This window comes from Pteropus medius, unplaced genomic scaffold (genome assembly GCF_902729225.1).
Source record: "Pteropus medius unplaced genomic scaffold, Ma_sr-lr_union100, whole genome shotgun sequence".
Classification (NCBI taxonomy): Eukaryota; Metazoa; Chordata; class Mammalia; order Chiroptera; family Pteropodidae; genus Pteropus; species Pteropus medius.
This window is the reverse complement of record NW_024352784.1, coordinates 3,551,829-3,573,227: the sequence shown is the minus strand read 5'-3', so window position 1 is coordinate 3,573,227 and position 21,399 is coordinate 3,551,829. Positions and strand designations below refer to the sequence as shown.

The 21,399-nt window shown below is 33.2% G+C and overlaps 1 protein-coding gene and 1 pseudogene across 1 annotated transcript in view; one reads left to right on the top strand and one right to left on the bottom strand.

Moving 5' to 3' along the window:
• The window catches only part of FCHSD2 (FCH and double SH3 domains 2), a 212,655-nt gene that overhangs the window by 47,885 nt on the left and 143,371 nt on the right, over nt 1-21,399 (top strand).
• Nucleotides 9,893-10,011, bottom strand: LOC120590684 (uncharacterized; annotated as a pseudogene).

Here is a 21,399-nt window from a genome sequence, read left to right as displayed (position 1 = left end):
TAAATATAGTTAATAAAGCATCTAAGAGATGAGGGTTCATAGATGATAGTCCAGCCTGTATTTCTCTAAAGTTAATTCTGAAACTTCAGGAATAAAATTTTGGGTAAAATTATCTACCAGTGCAGACCAGTTACTCATCTACAGTGTCATGAACAATACTATTTTCTGGACAAAAAGGAAGCTCCAGTTCTTCCAAAGACAGCATAACACAGCTCCTTTCTCAGGAGAAAGGAAGGAGGAGGGCCTCTGCTTTTTCTTGGTGGGTTTCCAGCTGCTGCTGTTTAACCCATTCATGTTGCTGCTTCCCAGCTCACTATTCCATCTATAACAAAAGACTGATGATGCATCTCACTCAGCAGGCTGTGGTGATCATCCACTGAAGTAAACCTCATAAGTGCTAGAACAGAGCCTGACACGTAATAAATGTTCAGTAAATGCCAGCCAGTCTTGTCAATGTTGTTTAATCTAGAGTAAAGCTTCTGAAACGGGAGTTACCAAGTCCTTCAAAATAGTAATGATGGTCTCACATAGTAATTTCTTTTTTTTCTGACTTTATAATAATGTTTTATATACCAGGTTGTTATAGCTAATTAATCACTTTTATACCTTAAAATGAACACCAAATTAATGACACTCCATATTTTTAAACAAAATGATATTAGCACAACATTATTTTCTGGTTAAAGACCTTACTGGAGTATAGATATGTTTGCATACCATATCTGTAATTGCAGGCGTCACTGTATTCAATACTTGTATTGAAACATAATATTAGGCAGGTAATTTAATTATTAGTTTGATTGCTTTTAATCTGGCTCATCAGCCTTCTACCTCAGCATATATCATAATTTGCATTCTTGTGGCAAACTTTAAGTAAAATGATCAAAAGCTTAATATATTTCCCAAGCACAGTATTGGTTCTTTAAATGTTTAGTAGAATTCACCAGTGATGCCATCAGGTCCAGGGCTTTTCTTGGTTAGGTGATTTTTAATTACAATTCAGTATCCTTACTAATTATAGATCTATTTACATTGTCTATTTCTCTGTGATTTATTCTTAGTAGGTTTTGTGTTTCTAGGAATTTGACTATTTTTTTAGGTTATCAAATTTGTTGGCATACAGTTGTTCATTTCACTCTCTTATTAATTCATTTTATTTCTGTAGAATTGGTAATAATGTCCCCACCTTAATTTCTATTTTAGTAATAAGAGTCTATTCTATTATTCTCTTAGCCCATCTAGCTTAAATTTTGTCAATTTTTAAAAATCTTTTTGAAGAACCAACTTCTGGTTTCATTGGTTTTCTCTATTGTTTTTCTCTTCTCTTTCTTGTATCCCTACTCTAATCCTTATTTTCTTCCTTCTGCTTGCTTTAGGTTTAGTTTGTTCTCCTTTTTCTAATTTCTTATGTTAAAGTTAGATTGAGATCTCTCTTGTTTTTAATAGTAATCATTTATAGCTATAAATTTCTCACTTAATACCACTTTTACTGTGTCACATAATTTTTCATTTTCATTCATCTCTAAGTATTTTCTAATTTCCTTTGTGATTTCTTCTTTAACTCATTTTTTGTAAAAGTGTATTGTTTACACAATTTTGTTCATTTTTCTGTTTTACATTTTTACTGATTTCTAACTTCTTCCTATTGTGGTCAGAGAAGATACTTTGTATGGTATCTTTTTAAATCTGTTGAGACTTAATATGTGGCCTAACATATGGTTTATCTTGGAAAATGTCCCAACTGCACTTGAGAAGAATGTGTGTTCTTTTGTTGGGTAGAGTGTTCCATATATGTTTGATAGATCTCATTAGTTTTTTTATATTAAGACTTCTGTGTCCTTACTTATCTTATGTCTGGTTGTTCTGTCCATTATTGTGAGTGGGAATTGATCTTTACTTGTCTTGTTGATTATAGCTATTCCAACAGGTGTCTCATTGTGGTTTCGATTTGCATTTCCCTAATAGCTAGCGATGTCGAGCATCTTTTCATTTATCTGTTGGCCATTTGTATGTCCTCTAGGGAGAAGTGTCTGTTCAGGTCCTCTGCCCATTTTTTGATTGGATCGTTTGTTTTTTTGTTGTTATTGAGTTGCATGAGTTCTTTGTATATTTTGGATATTAGGCCCTTATAGGAGGTGTTGTTTGCAAATATATTTCCCCATTCGGATGATTGTCTCTTTACCTTGTTGACGGTTTCTTTCGCTGAGCAGAAACTTTTTAGTTTTATGTAGTCCCATTCATTTATTTTTGTTTTTACTTCCCTTGCCTTTGAGGTCAAATTCATAAAATCTTCTTTAAGTCCAAGGTCCTTGAGTTCAGTTCCTATGTTTTCTTCTAGGCATTTTATTGTTTCAGGTCTTATATTCAGGTCCTTAATCCCTTTTGAGTTAATTTTGGTGTGTGGTGATAGACAGCAGTCTAGTTTCATTCTTTCGCAGGTGGCTCTCCAGTTTTCCCAGCACCATTTATTGAAGAGGCTTTCCTTTCTCTACTGCATGTTTTTGGCTTTTTTTGTCGAAAATTATTTGCCCATATAAATATGGGTTTATTTCTGGACTCTCAATTCTGTTCCACTAGTCTGTGTGTCTGTTTTGCTGCCAATACCATGCTGTTTTGATTGCTGTCACTTTGTAGTATAATTTGAAGTCAGGCAGAGTGATGCCTCCAGCCTTGTTCTTTTTTTCTCAGGATGGCTTTGGCAATTCGGGGTCTTTTCTGCTTCCATACAAATCTGATGTTTTTTTGTTCTATTTCTTTAAAAAATGCCAATGAGATTTTGATGAGGATTACATTAAATCTGTATAATGCTTTAGATAATAAGGTTGTTTTAACTATGTTGATTCTTCCAATCCAAGAACACGGAATATCTTTCCATTTCTTTCCATTTCTCTGTATCTTCTTTGATTTCTTTTAATAGGGTCTGGTAGTTGTCATTATATAGGTTCTTCACTTGTTTTGTTAGATTTATTAGTAGGTATTTTATTCTTTTTGTTGCAATTGTAAAATAAATTATGTTTTCCACTTTTTTTTCCTGACACTTCATTATTAGAGTATAGGAACACAATGGATTTTTGAATGCTGACTTTGTATCCGGAAGCTTTACTGTATTTGCTTATCGTTTCTAGTAGTGTTCTTGTGGAGTCTTTAGGGTTTTCTATATAGAGAATCATGCTGTCCGCAAATAGTGACAGTTTGACTTCTTCCTTTCCTATTTGGATGCCTTTTATATCTTTCTCTTACCTGATTGCACTCGCTAGGACCTCCAATGTTATATTGAATAACAGAGGTGATAGTGGACAGCCGTGCCTTGTTCCTGATCTTAGAGGGAAGGTTTTGAGTTTTTCACCATTAACTGTAATGTTGGCTGAGGGTTTGTCATAGATGGCCTTTATTATGTTAAGGTACTTTCCTTCTGTACTGATTTTTTTTAAGTGTTTTGATCATAAATGGATGCTGTATCTTGTCGAAGGCTTTTTCTGCATCAGTGGATATGATCATATGATTCTTGTTTTTTAATTTGTTTATGTGGTGTATCACATTAATCAATTTGCATATGTTGAACCATCCCTGTGCTTCTGGGATAAAGGCACTTGATCGTTGTGTATAATCTTTTTAATATGTTGCTATATTTAGTTTGCTAGTATTTTATTTAGGATTTTTGCATCTGTGTTTATGGGAGATACCGGCCTGTAGTTTTCTTTTTTTGTGTTATCTTTACCAGGTTTTGGTATCAAGGTAATATTGGCCTCATAAAATGAGTTGGGAAATATTGCCTCCTCTTCGATTTTTTTGGAAGAGTTTGAGGAGAATAGATACTAAATCTTCTTTAAATGTTTGGTAGAATTCACTGGTAAAGCCGTCTGGTCCTGGACTTTTACTTTTTTGGTATGTTTTTGATGATTATTTCAATTTGCATACTGCTGATTGTTCTATTTAGACTTTCCAGATCTTCTTGATTCAGTCTAGGAAGGTTGTCTTTTTCTAAGTACCGGTCAGTTTCTTCTAGGTTATTAAATTTGGTGTTATATACTTTTTCATAATATTGTATGATCTTTTGTATTTCTGTGGTGTCTGTCGTAATTTTCCCTCTTTCATCTTTGATTTTGTTTATTTGTGTTCTTTCTCTTTTTTCTTTAGTGAATCTAGCCACGGTTTGTCAATTTTATTAACCTTCTCAAAGAACCAGCTCTTTGTTGCATTTATTTTTTCTATTGTTTTTTTGTTTTCAGTTTCATTTATTTCTGCTCTAATTTTGATTATTTCTTTCTTTCTGCTGACTTTAGGCTTCATTTGTTCTTCTTTTTCTAGGTTTTTAAGATGAAGTGTTGGGTTGTTTATTTGGGCTTGTTCTTGTTTTTGGAGATAGGCCTGTAATATGAACTTTCCTCTTATGACTGCTTTTGCTGTGTCCCAAAAGTTTTGATATGTTTTACTGTCATTATCATTTGTTTCTATGTATCTCTTGATCTCTCTTTTTATTTCTTCTCTGACCTAGTTATTCTTTAGTAGCATGTTATTTAATCTCCATGTATTTGTGGGTCTACCCGCTTTCTTTTTGCAGTTGATCTCTAGTTTCAAAGCATTATGATCAGAAAATATGGTTGATATGATTTCAACCCTCTTATATTTGCTGAGGCCTTCTCTGTGTCCCAGTCGGTGGATGATTCTTGAGAATGTTCCATGTGCACTAGAGAAGAATGTATAAGCAGCTGCTTTGGGATGGAAGGCTCTGTAAATGTCAATTATGTCCAGTTGGTCTAATGTGTTATTTTAGAGCATTGTTTCCATATTGATTTTCTGTCTGAATGATCTGTCCATATCTGACAGTGGGGTATTTAGGTCCCTTACTATGATAGTGTTTTTTTGGTCTGTTTCTCCCTTTAGTTCTGTTAGTAATCGCTTTACATATTTCAGGGCTCACTGATTGGGAGTATAAGTGTTATGTCTTCTTGGTGCATAATGCTCTTTATCATTAGGAAGTATCCCTCAGTATCTTTCTTTACCTTTTTTATTTTGAAGTCTGTTTCATCCGATGTTAGTGCCACGACTCCCACTTTTCTTTGAATGCCATTTGCTTGAAATATCATTTTCTACTCTTTCCCTTTGAGTCTGTGTTTGTCTGTGTCTCCTGGAGGCAGCATATGGTTGGGTTTTGATTTTTTGATTCATTCTGCAATTCTGTACCTTTTTATTGGTGAGTTCAGTCCATTAATATTTAGGATGATTATTGAAATATGAGATCTTCCTATAGCCATTTTATCTTTTGCTTTCTGGTAGCTCAGTGTTTCCATTGCTTCCTTGTTCTTGTGTTTTTGTTTTCTTTATTTTGGTTGGCTTGTGTGGATTTTCCCTCTGGTCCTTCTTGTTTTATGTTACATACTTCAGTTCTGAATCTTTGACATGTGGTTACCATTACGAATATGTAAAGGATAGTTTTATATATATACAGTTGTCCATTTTCTTCTGCACGTGCCTTATGTCTATTCTCTTTTGCAAATTCGGATCTTTGAATTTCCCCCTTTTCAGTCATTGGTGTCTCAGTTTGTCCCTATGCATGCTGAACGTTCATTACTATCTTGCTATAGCAAATCTCTTCTTGTTGTTTAAGCTTATAATGCCCTGTTCTTAGTAAGAGTTGTACTCCTCTGCTTCTATCAGCCTGCTAGTCACCTTACTCCTAATTATTATTTTTTTTGTCATGTTGTTTTAAGGGAGCTGACCCCTTTCAGTATTTCCTGTAGTGCAGGCCTTGTGATAGAGAATTCCCTCAATTTTTGTATGTCTGGAAAGGTCTTAATTTCTCCTTCATATCTAAAGGAGAGTTTAGCTGGATACATAATTCTAGGCTGGTAGTTCCTTTCACTTAATATTTTGAATATTTGATTCCACTCCTTTCTGGCTTGTAAAATTTACGCTGAGAAGTAAGACGGTAATCTAATGGGTTTTCCTTTATAAGTTACCATTTTCTTCTCCCTGGCAGCCCTGAGAATTCTGTCTTTGTCATTGATTTTTGATAATTTTAATACAATGTGTCTTGGTGAAGGCCTTTTTGGGTTGAGATAATTGGGTGTTCTTTTGACTTCTTGAATTCCAAGCTCCAGCTCATTCCTTAGATTTGGGAAATTCTCATCCACTATTTGTCTGAAAATGCTTTCTAGTCCCTGCTCCTTTTCCTTGCCCATTATTCTTATGTTTCCTCTCCTGATGGTATCAGCTAGTTCTTGAATTTCTTTTTTATTATTTTTCATTCTTTGGTTTCTCTCTTCTTCCTTCTTATTTATTTCTAGATTTCTGTCTTCGATATCACTTATCCTTTCCTCTATTTGGTAGACTCTATTTCTCAAGCTTGCTATTTCATTTTTCAACTCTTGAAGTGTGTTTTTTTTATCTCCAGAAGGTCTATTCATTTCTTTTTGTGAGTTTCAGTCTCCTCGTTCTCGTATAGTTGTTTTTTCAATTCTCGAAATTATTGATATGACTCATTTCAGAACTCACTGTGTTTTTTCAGAAGTACCATTCTGAATTCTCTGTTATTTAAGTCACATATTTCTATGTCTGTAAACTTATTCTCTGGAGATTTTTCTCTTTCTTTCTGAGATGCCTTGTCACCTTGGTTGTTCATGGTGTTTCTTCTCCTGGGCATTAATGGAAGTATATTCTGCTTCCCCCCCCCCCCCCCCCACCCCAGAAGATTTATTATATAAAGGTCTCTCTAGCCTGTTGCAAAGAAGGCAGCCTAGAATAATGTATCTAGCTAAACTCTCCTACTGGAAACCAAAAGAAAAGCCTCTTGGATTCTTGCTTTATATAAAGCCTTAATAATGCCTTTTTTTTTTCTTATAGATGTTTAATCACGCTTGCTACTCTCAGTCTCAGTACCTGTCAGTTTTAGCAACAGTTTCGGTAGCATTTGCTCAGATTCCACTGGGGTTCTGTGGTGTTCGATCTCGTAGGTTATGGGTGGAGGGGCCCTCCGGGATAGGGGATGGGGACTGTGTCTCAGCTTTGGTTTCGTAGCTGCGGTTGGTAAAAACCAACTGTTGTTTCTCCGCCGTCCCCATTTCTCTGCTTTCTGCCCTGATGCCTGGGCCCTATCATGAGCTGTGTGGAGCTCACAACTCTCCTAGGCAGGGCTGTTTGGGGAACCTGCTGCATCTTCTCCCTCCCACCCCCTTTCTACAGGGAGCTCTCACTGTGAGAGGCAGATTCTTTGTTTCTCCAAGTCCACCGCCCAACACCTAGGGTTCTGACCTGTGGTATCTCTTATGCACAGATCTCATGCTCAGATGTGCTGGTGTTCAGTTTGGGTGTTTTGGGGTGTTTTGTTGAGTTTTAGATGTTCAGCTTATTGTTGTTTCAAGGGGATAGATCTGCGGATATCTTTCACTCTGTCATGTTTGTGACATCACTCAACTAGTTGTAATTTTGAGGTGGTTTTGGGAGGATTGAGCTCAGCATTTACCTATATCGCCATCTTGATTGGATTCCTACTTGTCTGTAACATTTATCTGTAAAGTAATTACTGATACAGAAGGTCTTATTCTGTCATTGTGCTCTTTGTTTTCTATATGCCTTATAGCTTTCTTTTCTTTTATTTCCTTCGTTACTCTTTTGTGTTCAGTCGAATTTTTGTATTAAAATGTTTAAATTACTTTATAATTTCATTGTATATATATTCTATAGCTATTTCTTTGCAGCTCACAAGTAATTACATTTAATATCCTGAAGTTATAAAACTAATTTGAATTTATACCTGCATAACTTTAATAACATAGAAAAACTTTGCTCTTTGAAGGCTCCATTCCCACCTCTCTATGTTGATGTCCCAAAATGACATCTTTATACATCGTGTGCCTCCAAACGTAAAACTAGTAATTGTTTTAAATGTGTTAATCTTTTAAATTATGTTGAAAACAAGACTCGGAGTTACAAACCAAAGTTACAGTATTATTTGCTTTTACATTAATAATTTATTTTTCTTTAAATATATTACTCTCTTAAATTATGCATAAAACAAAAAGTTTAGTTATCTTTATTGAGATCTTTATGTCTCCTTAAGGCTTTAAGTTGGTGTCTAGTGTCCTTTTCTTTCATCCTTTTGGACTCCCACAAACATTTCTTCCAGGGAAGTTTTAGTGTTTACAAACTCGCTCAGCTTTTGTTTACCTGGGAATTTTTTAGTTTCTTCCTCATTTTTGAAGGACAGTTTTGCTGGATATAGAATTCTTGGTTGATGGTATTTTTTTGCTTTTTAGGTTTTTTTGTTTGTTTGTTTTTTAGCAATTTGAATATATGTACCCACTGTTTTCTAGCCTCCAAAGTTTCTGATAAGAAACTTGTTATCTTATTGAAGATTGCTTATGTATGACAGTTCACTTTTATTGTTTTCAAGATTCTCTCTTTACCTTTGTTTTTGACGGTTCGATGATAACATATCTCGCTCTGAATCTCTTTGAATTCATCCTACTTGGAATTCATTGAGCTTCTTAGATATTTATGTCATTTATCAAATTTGGGAGGCTTTTAGGCATTCCTTCTTTGTAATATCTCTCTGCCTCTTTCTTTTTCTTCTAAGACTCCCACAGTGCATATGTTGATTCACTTCATAGCATCACACAGGTTTTTAGATTCTATTTGCTTTTCATCAATATTTTTTTTTCTCATCCTCAAGCTCAATAATTTCCATTGCCTTACCTTCAGATTCACTGATATTTTTGCCTGTCCAAATTTGCTATTGAATTCCTCTGGTGACATTTTCATTTCACTTGACTTTTCAGCTTTCGAATTTTTTTGGCAGGGGGAGGGGTTCTTTTTATGTTTTCTATTTCTTATTGATATTTCCATTTGTTCATGTGTTATTTTGACTTTATCCACATCTTTTCTTTAGTTCTTTGAGAATCTGTAAGACAGTTTAGTTCTTTGGGAATCTGTAAGACAGATTATCTGTTATAAGGTCTTTTTCCAAGGACAGTTTTGATTTTTTTTCCTTTGAATAAGCCATACTTTCATGTTTCTTTGTGTGCCCTGTGATATTTTGTTGAACACTAGACATTTGAATTTAGTAATGTGTTAATTATGGAAATCAGATTTTCACCCTTCCTCAGGCAGGGTGTTCATTCATTCATTCATTCATTCATTCATTTATGTTGTGTGTCTGTGTGCTGAAGATCAACCTGAGGTGTAATCTTAAGACCTCTTCAGTTTTTTCTGAGCCTTTACTCTGCGCATTCATGGTAACTTTAAAAATTTTCCTATATATAGTTGTTGAATGTTCTGGTATTTATTAGCTAGTTTCTGAAAGTGAAAAAAGCAGAAAATAAAGGGGAAGGAAAAATCCTTTAAATTACCTGCAAGTCACTTCACCTGAATGAGGAGGGGCTTGCAACAGTAGGGGGAGCTGCAACAGCAATGGCTGCCTGCCTCTTTGTCTGCACCGCTGAGATCAGAAGTAGCATTCAGAACAAAGATCCCTGATATTTGGAGGACAGGGTCCTTTTTGCCCCTCTGGGTTCCCACAAACTATGTGCAGGCTGCTCCAGGAACATGTATACAGCTACCTGTCTTGTGGCTGAGAGTCGAGTATGTATAACTGCTGTGGTAAGAGCTGAAATTGAAGTAAATTAACTGTGATTTATCCATCCAAGTCTCCATTTGGAAGTTGCAATCTTTCATCAGTCTTCAGAGTTCCAAAATAGTTATAGCACACAGATTCTGTCAGAGCAATTGTTGTTGAGGTTGGTAGACAGATTCCTGGTACCTCCTATTGCACCATTTTACCAGAATCCTCTTCCTATTGCCTTTTTTTTTTTTTTTAGGTGATGCAACCCTTGGTTGACCTTACAGATTGCAAGGACCTTGTCAGCTTACGATCCCTTATTTTTTTATTTTTTAATGCCTACAGCACCTGGTCTTCCTAGGTGGTCTCCCATCCAAGTACTAACCAGGCCTGACACTGCTTAGCTTCTGAGATCAGACAGGATCGGGCTTGTTCAGGGTAGCATGGCTGTAGACCCCATTGCCTTCTTTTTAACCTATAGTCTTATGTGTTTTTGACTTCAGCCCTCATCACAGCTTTACTTTTCTGATTCAGGGAGATAGTTACCTTATTTTAATGCACATCTTTATCTTACTGGTTTCCTCTTTTTATTTTTATTTTTAAATCTCATATATATTTTGAGTAGGGTAGGTGGACAGACAGTGCATCAAAACATGAATTTATTTAAAAAATTAATTTATTTGATTTTTTTTCACTCAAAGTCTTTCTTAGAGAGTCTTTATAGCTACCTCTCTTTGGCTTGGGCATTATTTGGTGTATTGTTGATTATTTCTCCTGGAATACACTGACAAATGTATTCATTGCTTCTGAGTAAGAGCACAAAAAGAACACAAACTGAGTAAAAACTTTTCTATCCTAGGTATTTTTCCACATTCTTGGTATTAGAAAGAATGAAATGAAATGATATAAGATGTCTTTAAATAAATCGTGAGTTCTTCGGATATTATGTTTGAATTTGCCGGTGACAGACAATACTTAGAAATATGTAGCTATGAAGACATGGATAGTGCTTCCACTTCATGAATGACTAAATCTGGTACAATTAGACATTTGTTTAAAATTCTTTTTTGAAAAAGTATTATGCTAAGTGAAATAAGGTTTAACTTTATTTAACTAGTGGTTACATTTGCAGTTATTTAATGAATTTATCATAAAAGAAGTAACTTTTCAGTAACACAGACATAGAGATTAGGGCTAGGCTTCTAGTGGTGTTAGGTCATCTTTGAGGTATATTTCACACAGTTTTCAAAAAGAAACTTTTAGCCTACCCTGAACAAGCTCAATCCCGTCTGATATCTCAGAAGCTAAGCAGAGTCAAGCCTGGTTAGTACTTGGATGGGAGACCACTTAGAAAGACCAAGTACTGTAGGCGTAAAAAAAAATTTAAAATAAAAGATTGTAAGCTGACAAGGTCTTTGCAATCTGTGAGGTCAACCAAGGATTGCCTCGCCTAAAAAAGAAATAAAAATAAAAATAAATTAAAAAAAAGTAAAAAGAAACTTAGTAAGGATAGTGGATATACCAAAACAATGTATAATTTTCTTTGTTAATATAGGAATATAGAATTTTGATAGTGTTGAGAGTTAAAAAAGAAAATTTTTAATAAAATTCATCATTGATTAGATTCTCAGGACTTCATTTTATACTAGGATGTGAAAAACTTGAATTTTCGTAGACTAAAAGCTAGCTTTGCTTCTCTTATCATGGAAAGAGGAGGAAACATACTGGTTGACCTTCAGCAACCTAAACTTAGAAGGCAAAACTGGAGTAGCATGCTTCATTTTTAGGGATGATAATATCTGGCATTTATGTTTCTAATTTGAAGTGTGGTGTTGATGGCTTGCTGTTACCTGACAATGCTTTGTGTAACCTCCCTTACAACTTTTTAATCTTAGAAGACCTTAGAAATTAATGTAAAAAAGAAGAAAATGACTTTATAGTATAAAATATCCTTTTTTATTAATAGGTTTATTTATTTAGTTTTAAAAATTAAATTATATATATTTAAGGTGTGCAACGTGATGTTTTGATATACATAGTGAAATGATTACTACAGTCAAGCTAATGAACATATCCATCTACTCAAATAGTTACCTTTTGGGAGGTGGGAGGTGGGGAGAGCACCTAAAATCTACTCCCTTAGCATCTTTTCCCGTATACAATACAGTGTCATTAACGAGAATCATCATGCTATACATTAGGTATTTGGACTTACTCATCCTACATAACCACAACTTTGTATCCTTTGACCAACACCTTTCCATTTCTCCTACCTTCTCACTCCTGGTAAATAAAGTTCTGTTTTCTGCTTCTGTGTATTCCACTTTTTTAGAGTCCACATATAAGTGAGATTATGCAATATTTTTCTTTCTGTGTCTGGCTTATTTCACTTAGCATAATGTTCCTTTGGTTCATCCATGTCATCACAAATGGCAAGATCTCCTTTTTTAAGGATGAGTAGTATATACATATATATTTCTATTTACATGTAAGTTTTACGCACACACACGTACACACACACCATACCACAATTTATGCATTCATTCATTAATATACCCTAATATTGTTTCCATATCATCTTGGCTGTTGTCAATAATGCTACAATGAACATGAGACTGTAGATATCTCTTAAGGTAGTGATATCATTTCCTTTAGGTTACCCCAAAAAGGGTTTGCTGGATCACATGGTAGTTTAAAGTTTTTGAGGAACCTGCTATTGTTTTCCATAATGACTGTACCAGTTTACACTCCCACCAACGGTTTAGATGTATTTCCTTTTCTTCCTTTTCTTCACCAACCAACACTTCAACATTACCAACACTTGTTTTCTTTTATCTTTTTGATAATAGCCATTCTAAGAGGTGTGAGGCGATACTTCAGTGTGGTTTGGTTTTATTTCCATGATGATTAGTAATATTGAGTGCCTTTTCATATATCTTTTGACCATTTGTATGGAAAAATGTCTGTTCAGGTCCTTTGCCCATTTTTAAAAAATCAGATTGTATGATTTTTTTTTTTTTTTTTTTTTTTTTTGCTATTGAGTTGTATGAGTTCCTTATACTTTTGGATATTAACCCCTTATCAGATATGTGGTTTGCAAATATTTTCTTTCAATCTACAGGTTGCTTTTGATTTTGTTGATTGTTTCCTTTACTGTATAGAGTCTTTTTAGTTTGATGCTATCCCATCTGTTTAGTTTTTTTTTTTGTTTCCTAAGCTTTAGGTGTCATAGTCAAAAAATTACGGTCAAGGCCACTGTCAAGGAGCTTTTCCCCTGTGTTTTCTTATAGTTTTATGTTTTCAGGTCTTACATTTAGGTCTTTAATACCTTTTGACTTGCTTTTTTGTAGATAGTGTAAGATAAAGGAGTCCACTTTTATTCCTGTGGATATCCAGTTTCCCTAACACCATTTATCGAAGAGACTATGTGGTCCCCACTGTGTGTTCTTGGCACTTTTATCAAAAATTATTTGACTGTATGCGGGTTTATTTCTGGGCTCTCTATTCTTTTCTGTTTGTGTATGTTTCTTTTTTTAATGCCATTCTATTTTGATTACTGTAGCTTTGTAATGTATTTTGAAATAAGGGAATATGATGCCTCCAGTTCAAGATTGCTTTGGCTAGTCAGCATCTTTTGTGGTTTCATGCAGATTTTAGAATTTTTTTTTTTCTGTGAAAAATGTCATTGAAATTTTGAAAAGGATTGCATTGAATCTGTAGATTACTTTGGGTAGTGTGGACATTTTAAAAATATTAATTTTTCCAGTCCATGAATATTGAATATCTTTCCATTAACATGTATCTTCAGTTGCTTTCATCAGTGTTTTATAGCCTGTGCTTTCTTTTATCACTCTCTCTCTGTGTACTTACAGAAATCAGTTCTGTTATTTATTGATTTTCTTTTTTTTTAACTCACAATTTACTTTTATGTAATCTTGAAAAATAAAAATTATGTCCTATTAAATGTGCCAACCTTTCCCAAAAGCTGTTCTATATAATGTTAGTATTTGTTTGTATTTCTTCTTTTTAGCCAGAAGCCAGAATCTAGAACCAAATTGTGTCATTCTATTCCTGTGGGATTGTTGAATAGCTGAAACCAGGAAGTACCAGAAATTTCTCATGAAAGTTCCAGGAACTTAGTTATGTCTAGAGAATAAGAATGATTAGAATATCCATTCTTGTTTATTAATAGATTTAAATAGGCCATTCAAAAATCATCAGTGGCTACTTTTTAAGAGAACCCAGAAAATGGAATGACGCCAGTGAAGACTAGTGTAATTGGTGAGGCATTATCTATTCTATTTATGATGGTAGGTCATAGATAACATAAAATCTATTATTTATCTTTGTGGGAGGAGATGACATAGTCCTAAGCATGGTAATTTTGCGCTTATGTTTGATTATAGATGTTTTGGGGGATTTACAACATTTCAGAATAAATATTGAAACACTGCAGGGATCAAAAGCATAAGGGTGCAGCTACTCCAACTCCCTATCTAAATAATGTTTATTAACAGTGTAGTTAAAGCTAACACTGAGGACCTAACATGTGGTAGGCACTGTTAGGTGGTGAGGTTATCATTAATAAAAATTAGGTTATTTCCTTTTTAGATGTAAATATTTTTATATTAGTAACGAAAAGTAACATTTTAATTGGGAAAGATAAAAACTATAAATATATTATAAAAGAGTTTATAATGTAGATAAAAATGGTATATATATGAGTAAATAATTTAGTTGATAATATACATAGTTTAAGCTTTAGAATTATAAAGGAGGGCATGTATTCTAGGATATATATAATCTGATAGAGAGACAGTCTGCAAAATGAAGCATTTTTATATATTTGTATTTATTAAAAGGAAAAATATTGCATTGGATACTTTGTGATGGAATTTAATTGTTAATGTTAAATTACATTCTTAAAAACAAAAAGGACATGGTTACTATCTTTGATTGAGTCTTAATTTAATGAAAAAATAGACCTATAAACAAGTAAAGCTAGTTCACCTGGTTTTGCCTAGGTGAATCATTATCTATCATTAAATAAATGTATATTTAATGCTTCTCATTAGAGCACTGGTTTATAGTGTTGTCCATGTGAGAGAAGTTTCTGCACTTTAAATCATCAGTTCAGGTGATTTGAATTTGGGATTCAGACCTGAAATCACGTTTTTTTCTATTAATACGTATGTTATGTCATTTACCATTAACAATCACATAGGTCTCTTTGTTGTATCTGAGAATCAGTTATTCCCTACTAGGACTGGCTATCTCTTTGATGCATTCCCTACAACCTGCCAAAGTGAATTTTGGATAAGCCACATAGCCTGTATTTTAAATCAGCCTATCTCAAACATAACTTCAAAATAGATAAAACTCCATCTAACCTTTATGGTGTATGGGAAAAAATAATGAACAGAAATTTTATTCTGTAAGCCAACATTACTCTAGCCTAAGCCGTTGCCCTTTCTAATTCTCTAAGATGGCTTGCCTCATGACTTTTCTGAAAAAGGAGGAGGTAATCTAATGCTTTTACTTTAAAAGAGGAAACCGTAACACTATCCAGGAAACATTCCATGATAGCATCCACACATCACTTCTCCACCTATAAAGTCCTCGAATGCAGGGATTATATTTCCCTTGTAATTTATTTCTGGCACTTAGTACAATATCTGGCACATCACAACTGTTTAAATAACATTTAGTGCATGAAATGAAGAATGCTCTTTTCATGTCTGCTGTGTTGGAAATTATAATTCAGTGTAGGAATCAGTAAAATGTTCTTAAGCTGAGAAAATGGTATTGCTAGAAAGAAATCAAAGCATGTCTTTTAACCAATAATTGAGAGCCACAGGTAGCTCATGTGTTGTAAATTACTCTTCTATATTCTCAGAAATTAATTATTTAATGAAGCTTACATTTAAATAGTTTGCAAAAACTATATATATTTCTTGCAGTGGGATTAATCTCTGTATCTGTTTAATGACATTTACTTTCTTCAGTTTTTAAAGCATTTTATATATACATATATATGTCACAGCAGAATTATACTCTTAGTTTTCATACACTAATAAATGTAAACCAAACATCATTGATTCAAAGAACATTCATTTTAAATGAATTTTTATTAATGTTCTTAACAATTATTTTAATAAGGGGTTATTATTTCAGATAATTTTTTTAGTGACTTAAACATTAGAACTCAATAAATTGTTAAATAATATGAGCAAGTGGTTTCTTAAATCAATATTTTTGAGATAGATGCAAAGATAAATAAAACTTGATTCTTGTCCTCAAAGGGTTTAAATCAAGTAGAATACATGTGCAAATGAGTATAGTATAAGGCAAAATGAAGTAGTTTTTAAATCACAATTATATGCAGCAAAATTATAAGCAAAGAGAAATAATCCATAACAGTAATGAATGATTAAAGAAGACTGGATAAAGTATTCAGTATCAATTGCTATGGCAATAAGATATATCAGTTCTTAAACACTGAGGCCTCCTTTGCCCTGCTTGGCTCAGTTCATAAACACTGAGGCCCATTTTTAAATTTGTGATTTAGAAATCTTGGCTCTTTGCTAAAAATGGGTTTCTGGAGGATAAGAATTTTCTAAATAGAGAGTATAGCCTGATGGTTAAGAATATGGTTTGAATCCTAGCTCTGCTATTTATTAACTGTGAAATCTTGGCTAGTTTACTTTAACCACTCTTTGCTTCAGTTTACCAGTCTGTAAAATAATAATAATAATAATAATAATAATAATAATAATAATAATAGTAAGGTTGTTATTTGTCTTTGTTTCTTATGCTTTCTCATGGACAGATACTTCAGAGCAGAATAAATGAATGGAGATTCTAAGATGAACAGGACTGTGTGTGTGTACGTGTGTACGTACGTACGTACTAAAAATCCAGTTGTAGTGTAGTGAAGTTAGAACTAACTGAAAACAAGAGCAGGGGAAACTGAGTGTTTTAGAGGTAGTTTTTAATTGGGATTTAAAATTTATGTCCCAGGTTTCAGAAAGAGAGCAACTGCTTCTTTGCTACTAAAGAGTTTTTTTTAGAGAATATTGACTTTTAGGCCTAGAACAGTTCCGGAATTCTGAGGATTCTAAAAGCCTGGATGCCAGTTACCTAAGTACCTCCTCTGCTTTTTACAATATTTTCTCTGATTCCTTAAAAATGATTAGTGCAAAATTAACGAGAATATCCCCCTTTCTCCTGTTTAATTTTCCATTATATGTGTGCTGTTAATTAGTTCTGTGTTTCTGTATTGGTAATTCAAATTATTTGATTTGTTTTTGTGAATAACATTGCTCATACAATTTTCTTGTGAATTATGAATAAAGTGAATTTTAATAAAGTAGAATTGTGAATGAAATTCTTTATTTTGTAGCCAAATAATATTGTACTCATTAAATTCTTCAACTGATGTCATATTGAAAGGATGTTAAAATGTTAATATACTTTTTGCTACCATTTCTGAATGTATCTAAACATACAGCAAAATTGAAAGAATATGACAGTTAACACCTACATATCCACCTATACTCTACCATTACTATTTAGTATACTTGTTTTATCATATATCTGTTGATTGTTCTACCATTCATTAATCTATTTTATTTTTAGTGCATTTCAAAATAAACTGAAGACATCAGGACACTTCCTTCTAAATTCTGCGAGTATACTTTGAAAAGTCTATTTTTTTCCCTTTTAATTTCATTCAGAGTTGATGTTTTAATGCTTTTTCATCTCTGTTTATGTGCTTTATTTTAATTTTGAACTGAACTCACTGTAGTTAATTCTATTACTAAGCCTCTCATTGTTAATGCTCAAAATTAGATTGCTTCCTTTTTAGTTTGTACTTTTTTTTAAAAAAAAAAGGTATTTAATAGTCCTTTTAAACAATTCTTGAAAGTATTTTATGTCTTACATAATTGCAGCATTTTCCCCTACGTTTGCAGTGCTTTAGAATATGATTGCCGATATGAATTTCAAAGACAAATTCTTTCATACCATTAGACACTAGAAGCATTGCTTTACTTTTAACTATGTAGAAGACCTCAACTAGATTATGAACTGCTTGCAGCCAGGAATTATATCTCATAATTCCTTGTGGCTCATAACTTCTTGAAAGGAAGAACTCAAATACTTGTTGACATATTAACTCTTTGATATCAATATTCAAAATATTCTGGGCACTATTTATTGTTATAAAGTTGAAAGTTTTTAAAACAAGTCCCAACTTATATTTTTCAGCAACTTTCAAGAATTTGTATTCATTATATGTGATGTATATTCTAATGGAATTCAAAAAATCATAATAGGAAATTGTTTGAGAGGTGTGTAATAGCGAGCCATTGTTCTCAGAATAACAGGATATCCTTCCATTTTATAGACTTTGCTTTCCAGTCCATAAAAGAATATAATGACCTAGTCTGGTCATACATTTTTACAAAAATAATTTTATTATTTTAAAATAATTGAACCATGGACATTGAATTATATAACCATTATAAATTTATCATGTCATTTTAAGATTGGATTCCGAGTTGCAAATAAAATCTAAAGCACATCAAACTCAAATGATGTTTTCTACTGTTTTCATTGTTGTTTTTTGAGATCTATAGGATATCATTTTTCAAAAGTGTTGCAAGTGCAGTTATATCAAAATTATAGCCAGAGAAGGTCCTTTTCTCTCTGCTTAGCACATATGCATGCATACACACATGCACCTGTAGTTGAAACTCTTATTATGTATCTGGCTTGAAAGATTCTTTTTGGTCTTCCAACCAAGTGCATCTTCCCCTATCTAGAACAGATTTTAAGTCTTGTAAATCTAAATTAGATACACAAATTAGAATTCTGAATACCAAGAGATAGATCATGTAAAAAGGGGTTTACATGCCTTTAATTCCCTATCAGTGGTAGTACCTAAATTTTAGTGTCTGAACTTCAATTCTTCTAGCCCTCTGTCTGCAGGTAGGAATATCTAATCATCTTAAGCATCCTGAGCCCCAGTGATATCTTTGGGTTTTTTTTAATAATTGGGGAAGGAAAATGTTAAGTTCAGTCATCTAGAGCAAAGGGTGGTGAACAATTTTTGCAAAGTAATGGTAAATATTTTAGGCTTTGAGTGCCATATGATCTCTGCCACACTTACTCAATTTTGTTGTTGTAGAGTGAAAGTAGCAACAGACAGTTGGTAAACAAATAGATGTGATTGTGTTCCAATCAAACTTTGTTTAGAGAAACAGACAGCTGCATGTAATTTGCCATCTTGCGCACTAGAGTTGTGCTTCTTGAAATACCTGTTGTGAGGACTTTTTTTTTCCTAATAATTTGTAGATGGACACTTTTGTAAAGTACAATAAAAATGAATTACTGGAAAATGAAATTAAAAAGGCAAAATACAAGCTTAAAATTTTTAATTAAACAGATAAATTACATTTCAGTAAATAGAACAGTCATACATAAGGAAAAAGAAAAAAATTAGAACTGTAGATATTGTTACTTAAAATTATCTTCTAGCCTATTAATACAGATTTGCTATTATAGTCATAACTTCTTTTGTCATTGACTACACACAAAATTGAATGCAATTACAGCTCCCATTTAACAACACTCTAAACACTGTGTATATCAATAAAAAATTTAATGTGACAAATAATTTTGCTTCTGTTAATTCTGTTAACTTACCTAATATAGATTTGATTAACAATAGTGTTACACATATGAGATAATATATCCTAAACTGTTCCTATGTTTTTTAATAACATTCAGAGAAACCAAACTCAGAGGTATGTTGATGAGAACTGGAGGAGAGATTTAAAAGAAATTTCAGCAAACTCAGGATATTCCTTTTTTAACTTTTTCCCAAGATAAAGCAAGTGATTTTTTATTTTCAGAATTCATTTTTAAATCTTTTATTAGTAGTCAGTTCCAGCAATTTATCCTATAGAGTTATAGTAAAATTTAAATAATCTCTCAATTAAAGAAATGGATTCTGGATTCATAAATTTCCAATATGTGGATCTTCTTTTGGTGATCGAAAATGTTCTATCAAATTCATAAGGTATATAGTGATAATCTTTCAACAAATATATAGTATCTAATCAAACAATTTTCATTGAAAATCATTGTTAAATTATGAAATTTCAAAAGTTTCTGTAGAGACTCAGCTATTTCATGCTGTTAACTTCCTTTTTTTGCTTTGATCTTATTGGCCATTTAGAAACATTTGTATGTCTTCCTTACATGGAAGTATGAAGATCTTTAAAAATATAAAATATGTAATGGAGCCTTGGAGCTGGAATTGGTGTAAAGATTGTACGTCGCAACCCTTTTTACATTCATTCTCTCCTTTTAATATAGATTAGGAGCTGGCAAACTACAGGCATCTGGCCTGACACCTGTTTTGTAAGTAAAGTTTTATTGAACCATAGTCACCCCCATTTGTTTACATGTTATCTATGGTGGTTTTCTTGTTACACTGACAAAGTTGGGTAGTTGACACAGGAATCATGGCGTACAAAGCCAAAAATATTTTCTCTATGGTACTTGACAGTAAAAGTTTGTCAGCCACTAGAGGTCTTGTAGCCTCTTTCTGAATTCAATGATAGTAATTTCACCATTTCTCAAGGCATTCGTCTTCTAATTAAAATGTTCTTACTAATATTGTGCAAAAATATTCTCTTCCAAGTAACCTTTCTGGGTACATGATAGCCTTTTAGGAATTTGAAGATAACTTTTATGCTTGTTCGTCTGTATCCCACTCCCAGTCTTCCCAGTCTTAGGTTTCTGTAGTTTATCCAGTACATACTTGAAAGACCTATGCGATTGTTTTAAACCTTTTACCTATCTAGTTTTCTGTCATTATTTCCTCAAATATTGATACTTAGATCAGAAGCCAGTTTAATAATCCTATGGTTGTGATTGGCTCAGAGTAGAGCAGATTGTTTATGCTTTTATTTTTTAAAGTTTTACTATAGACTTCATATGTACCGGTCACTCAATGATGTTATTATTACTATTAATATAGGCTAAGTTGCATTACCTTTTTAGGTAGCTATATCCCAGTGACTCTTATTGAGCTTAAACTCAAAACCACTAAGTCTTTTACATAGCTTGCCATTAAATCACATCATCTCCATCCTGTACTGAACCCACAGTAGAGCTTTTACTCCTATGAGTTTCCATTGTATTGAGTTCAGCCACTGTACCAGTATATTGAGAAGTTTTTGTATGTTGATTCTGTCATTCACATATTTACTGTTCCTCTTAGCTCTTATTCATGTGAGAATTTGATAGGAATGAATTACTTGATCAACACTTTGCTGTTTGCATGTTTGTTATTGAACACGTGAAAAATTTCTAGAAATTTTTCTTAGAGTTTATGGTATATTGAATTATTACTCATAAACTAGTCTTTCCTCATCCTTTCTTTTGGGGGGTGAAATATACATTCCTGACTCACTGACTTTGGACTTGGTCATATGGGTTACTTGGGCCAATAAAATGGAGATGGAAGTCACAGTAGGCCATTTCTGAGATGAGACTTTAAGAGACCTGGCAAGTTTCTTCCAGCAACCTGTTCTTCTGCCATTTACCGTAAGAAGAGCTTGCTCTAGGTGACTACTGCCCCTTCAGACTGGGTCCCAGAATGAAATACAAGTGAAAGAGAACTGAACTTGACCAACCACCCGAAGCAGAGATGCTCCAGTCAATCTGAATTCATGACTAAGAAATTAGCATTTAAGCAAGCCATTGGCATTTTTGGAGTTCTTAGCATTAATTCAGCAGTAGCAATGCATACACAGTTAACTAAGTTATTT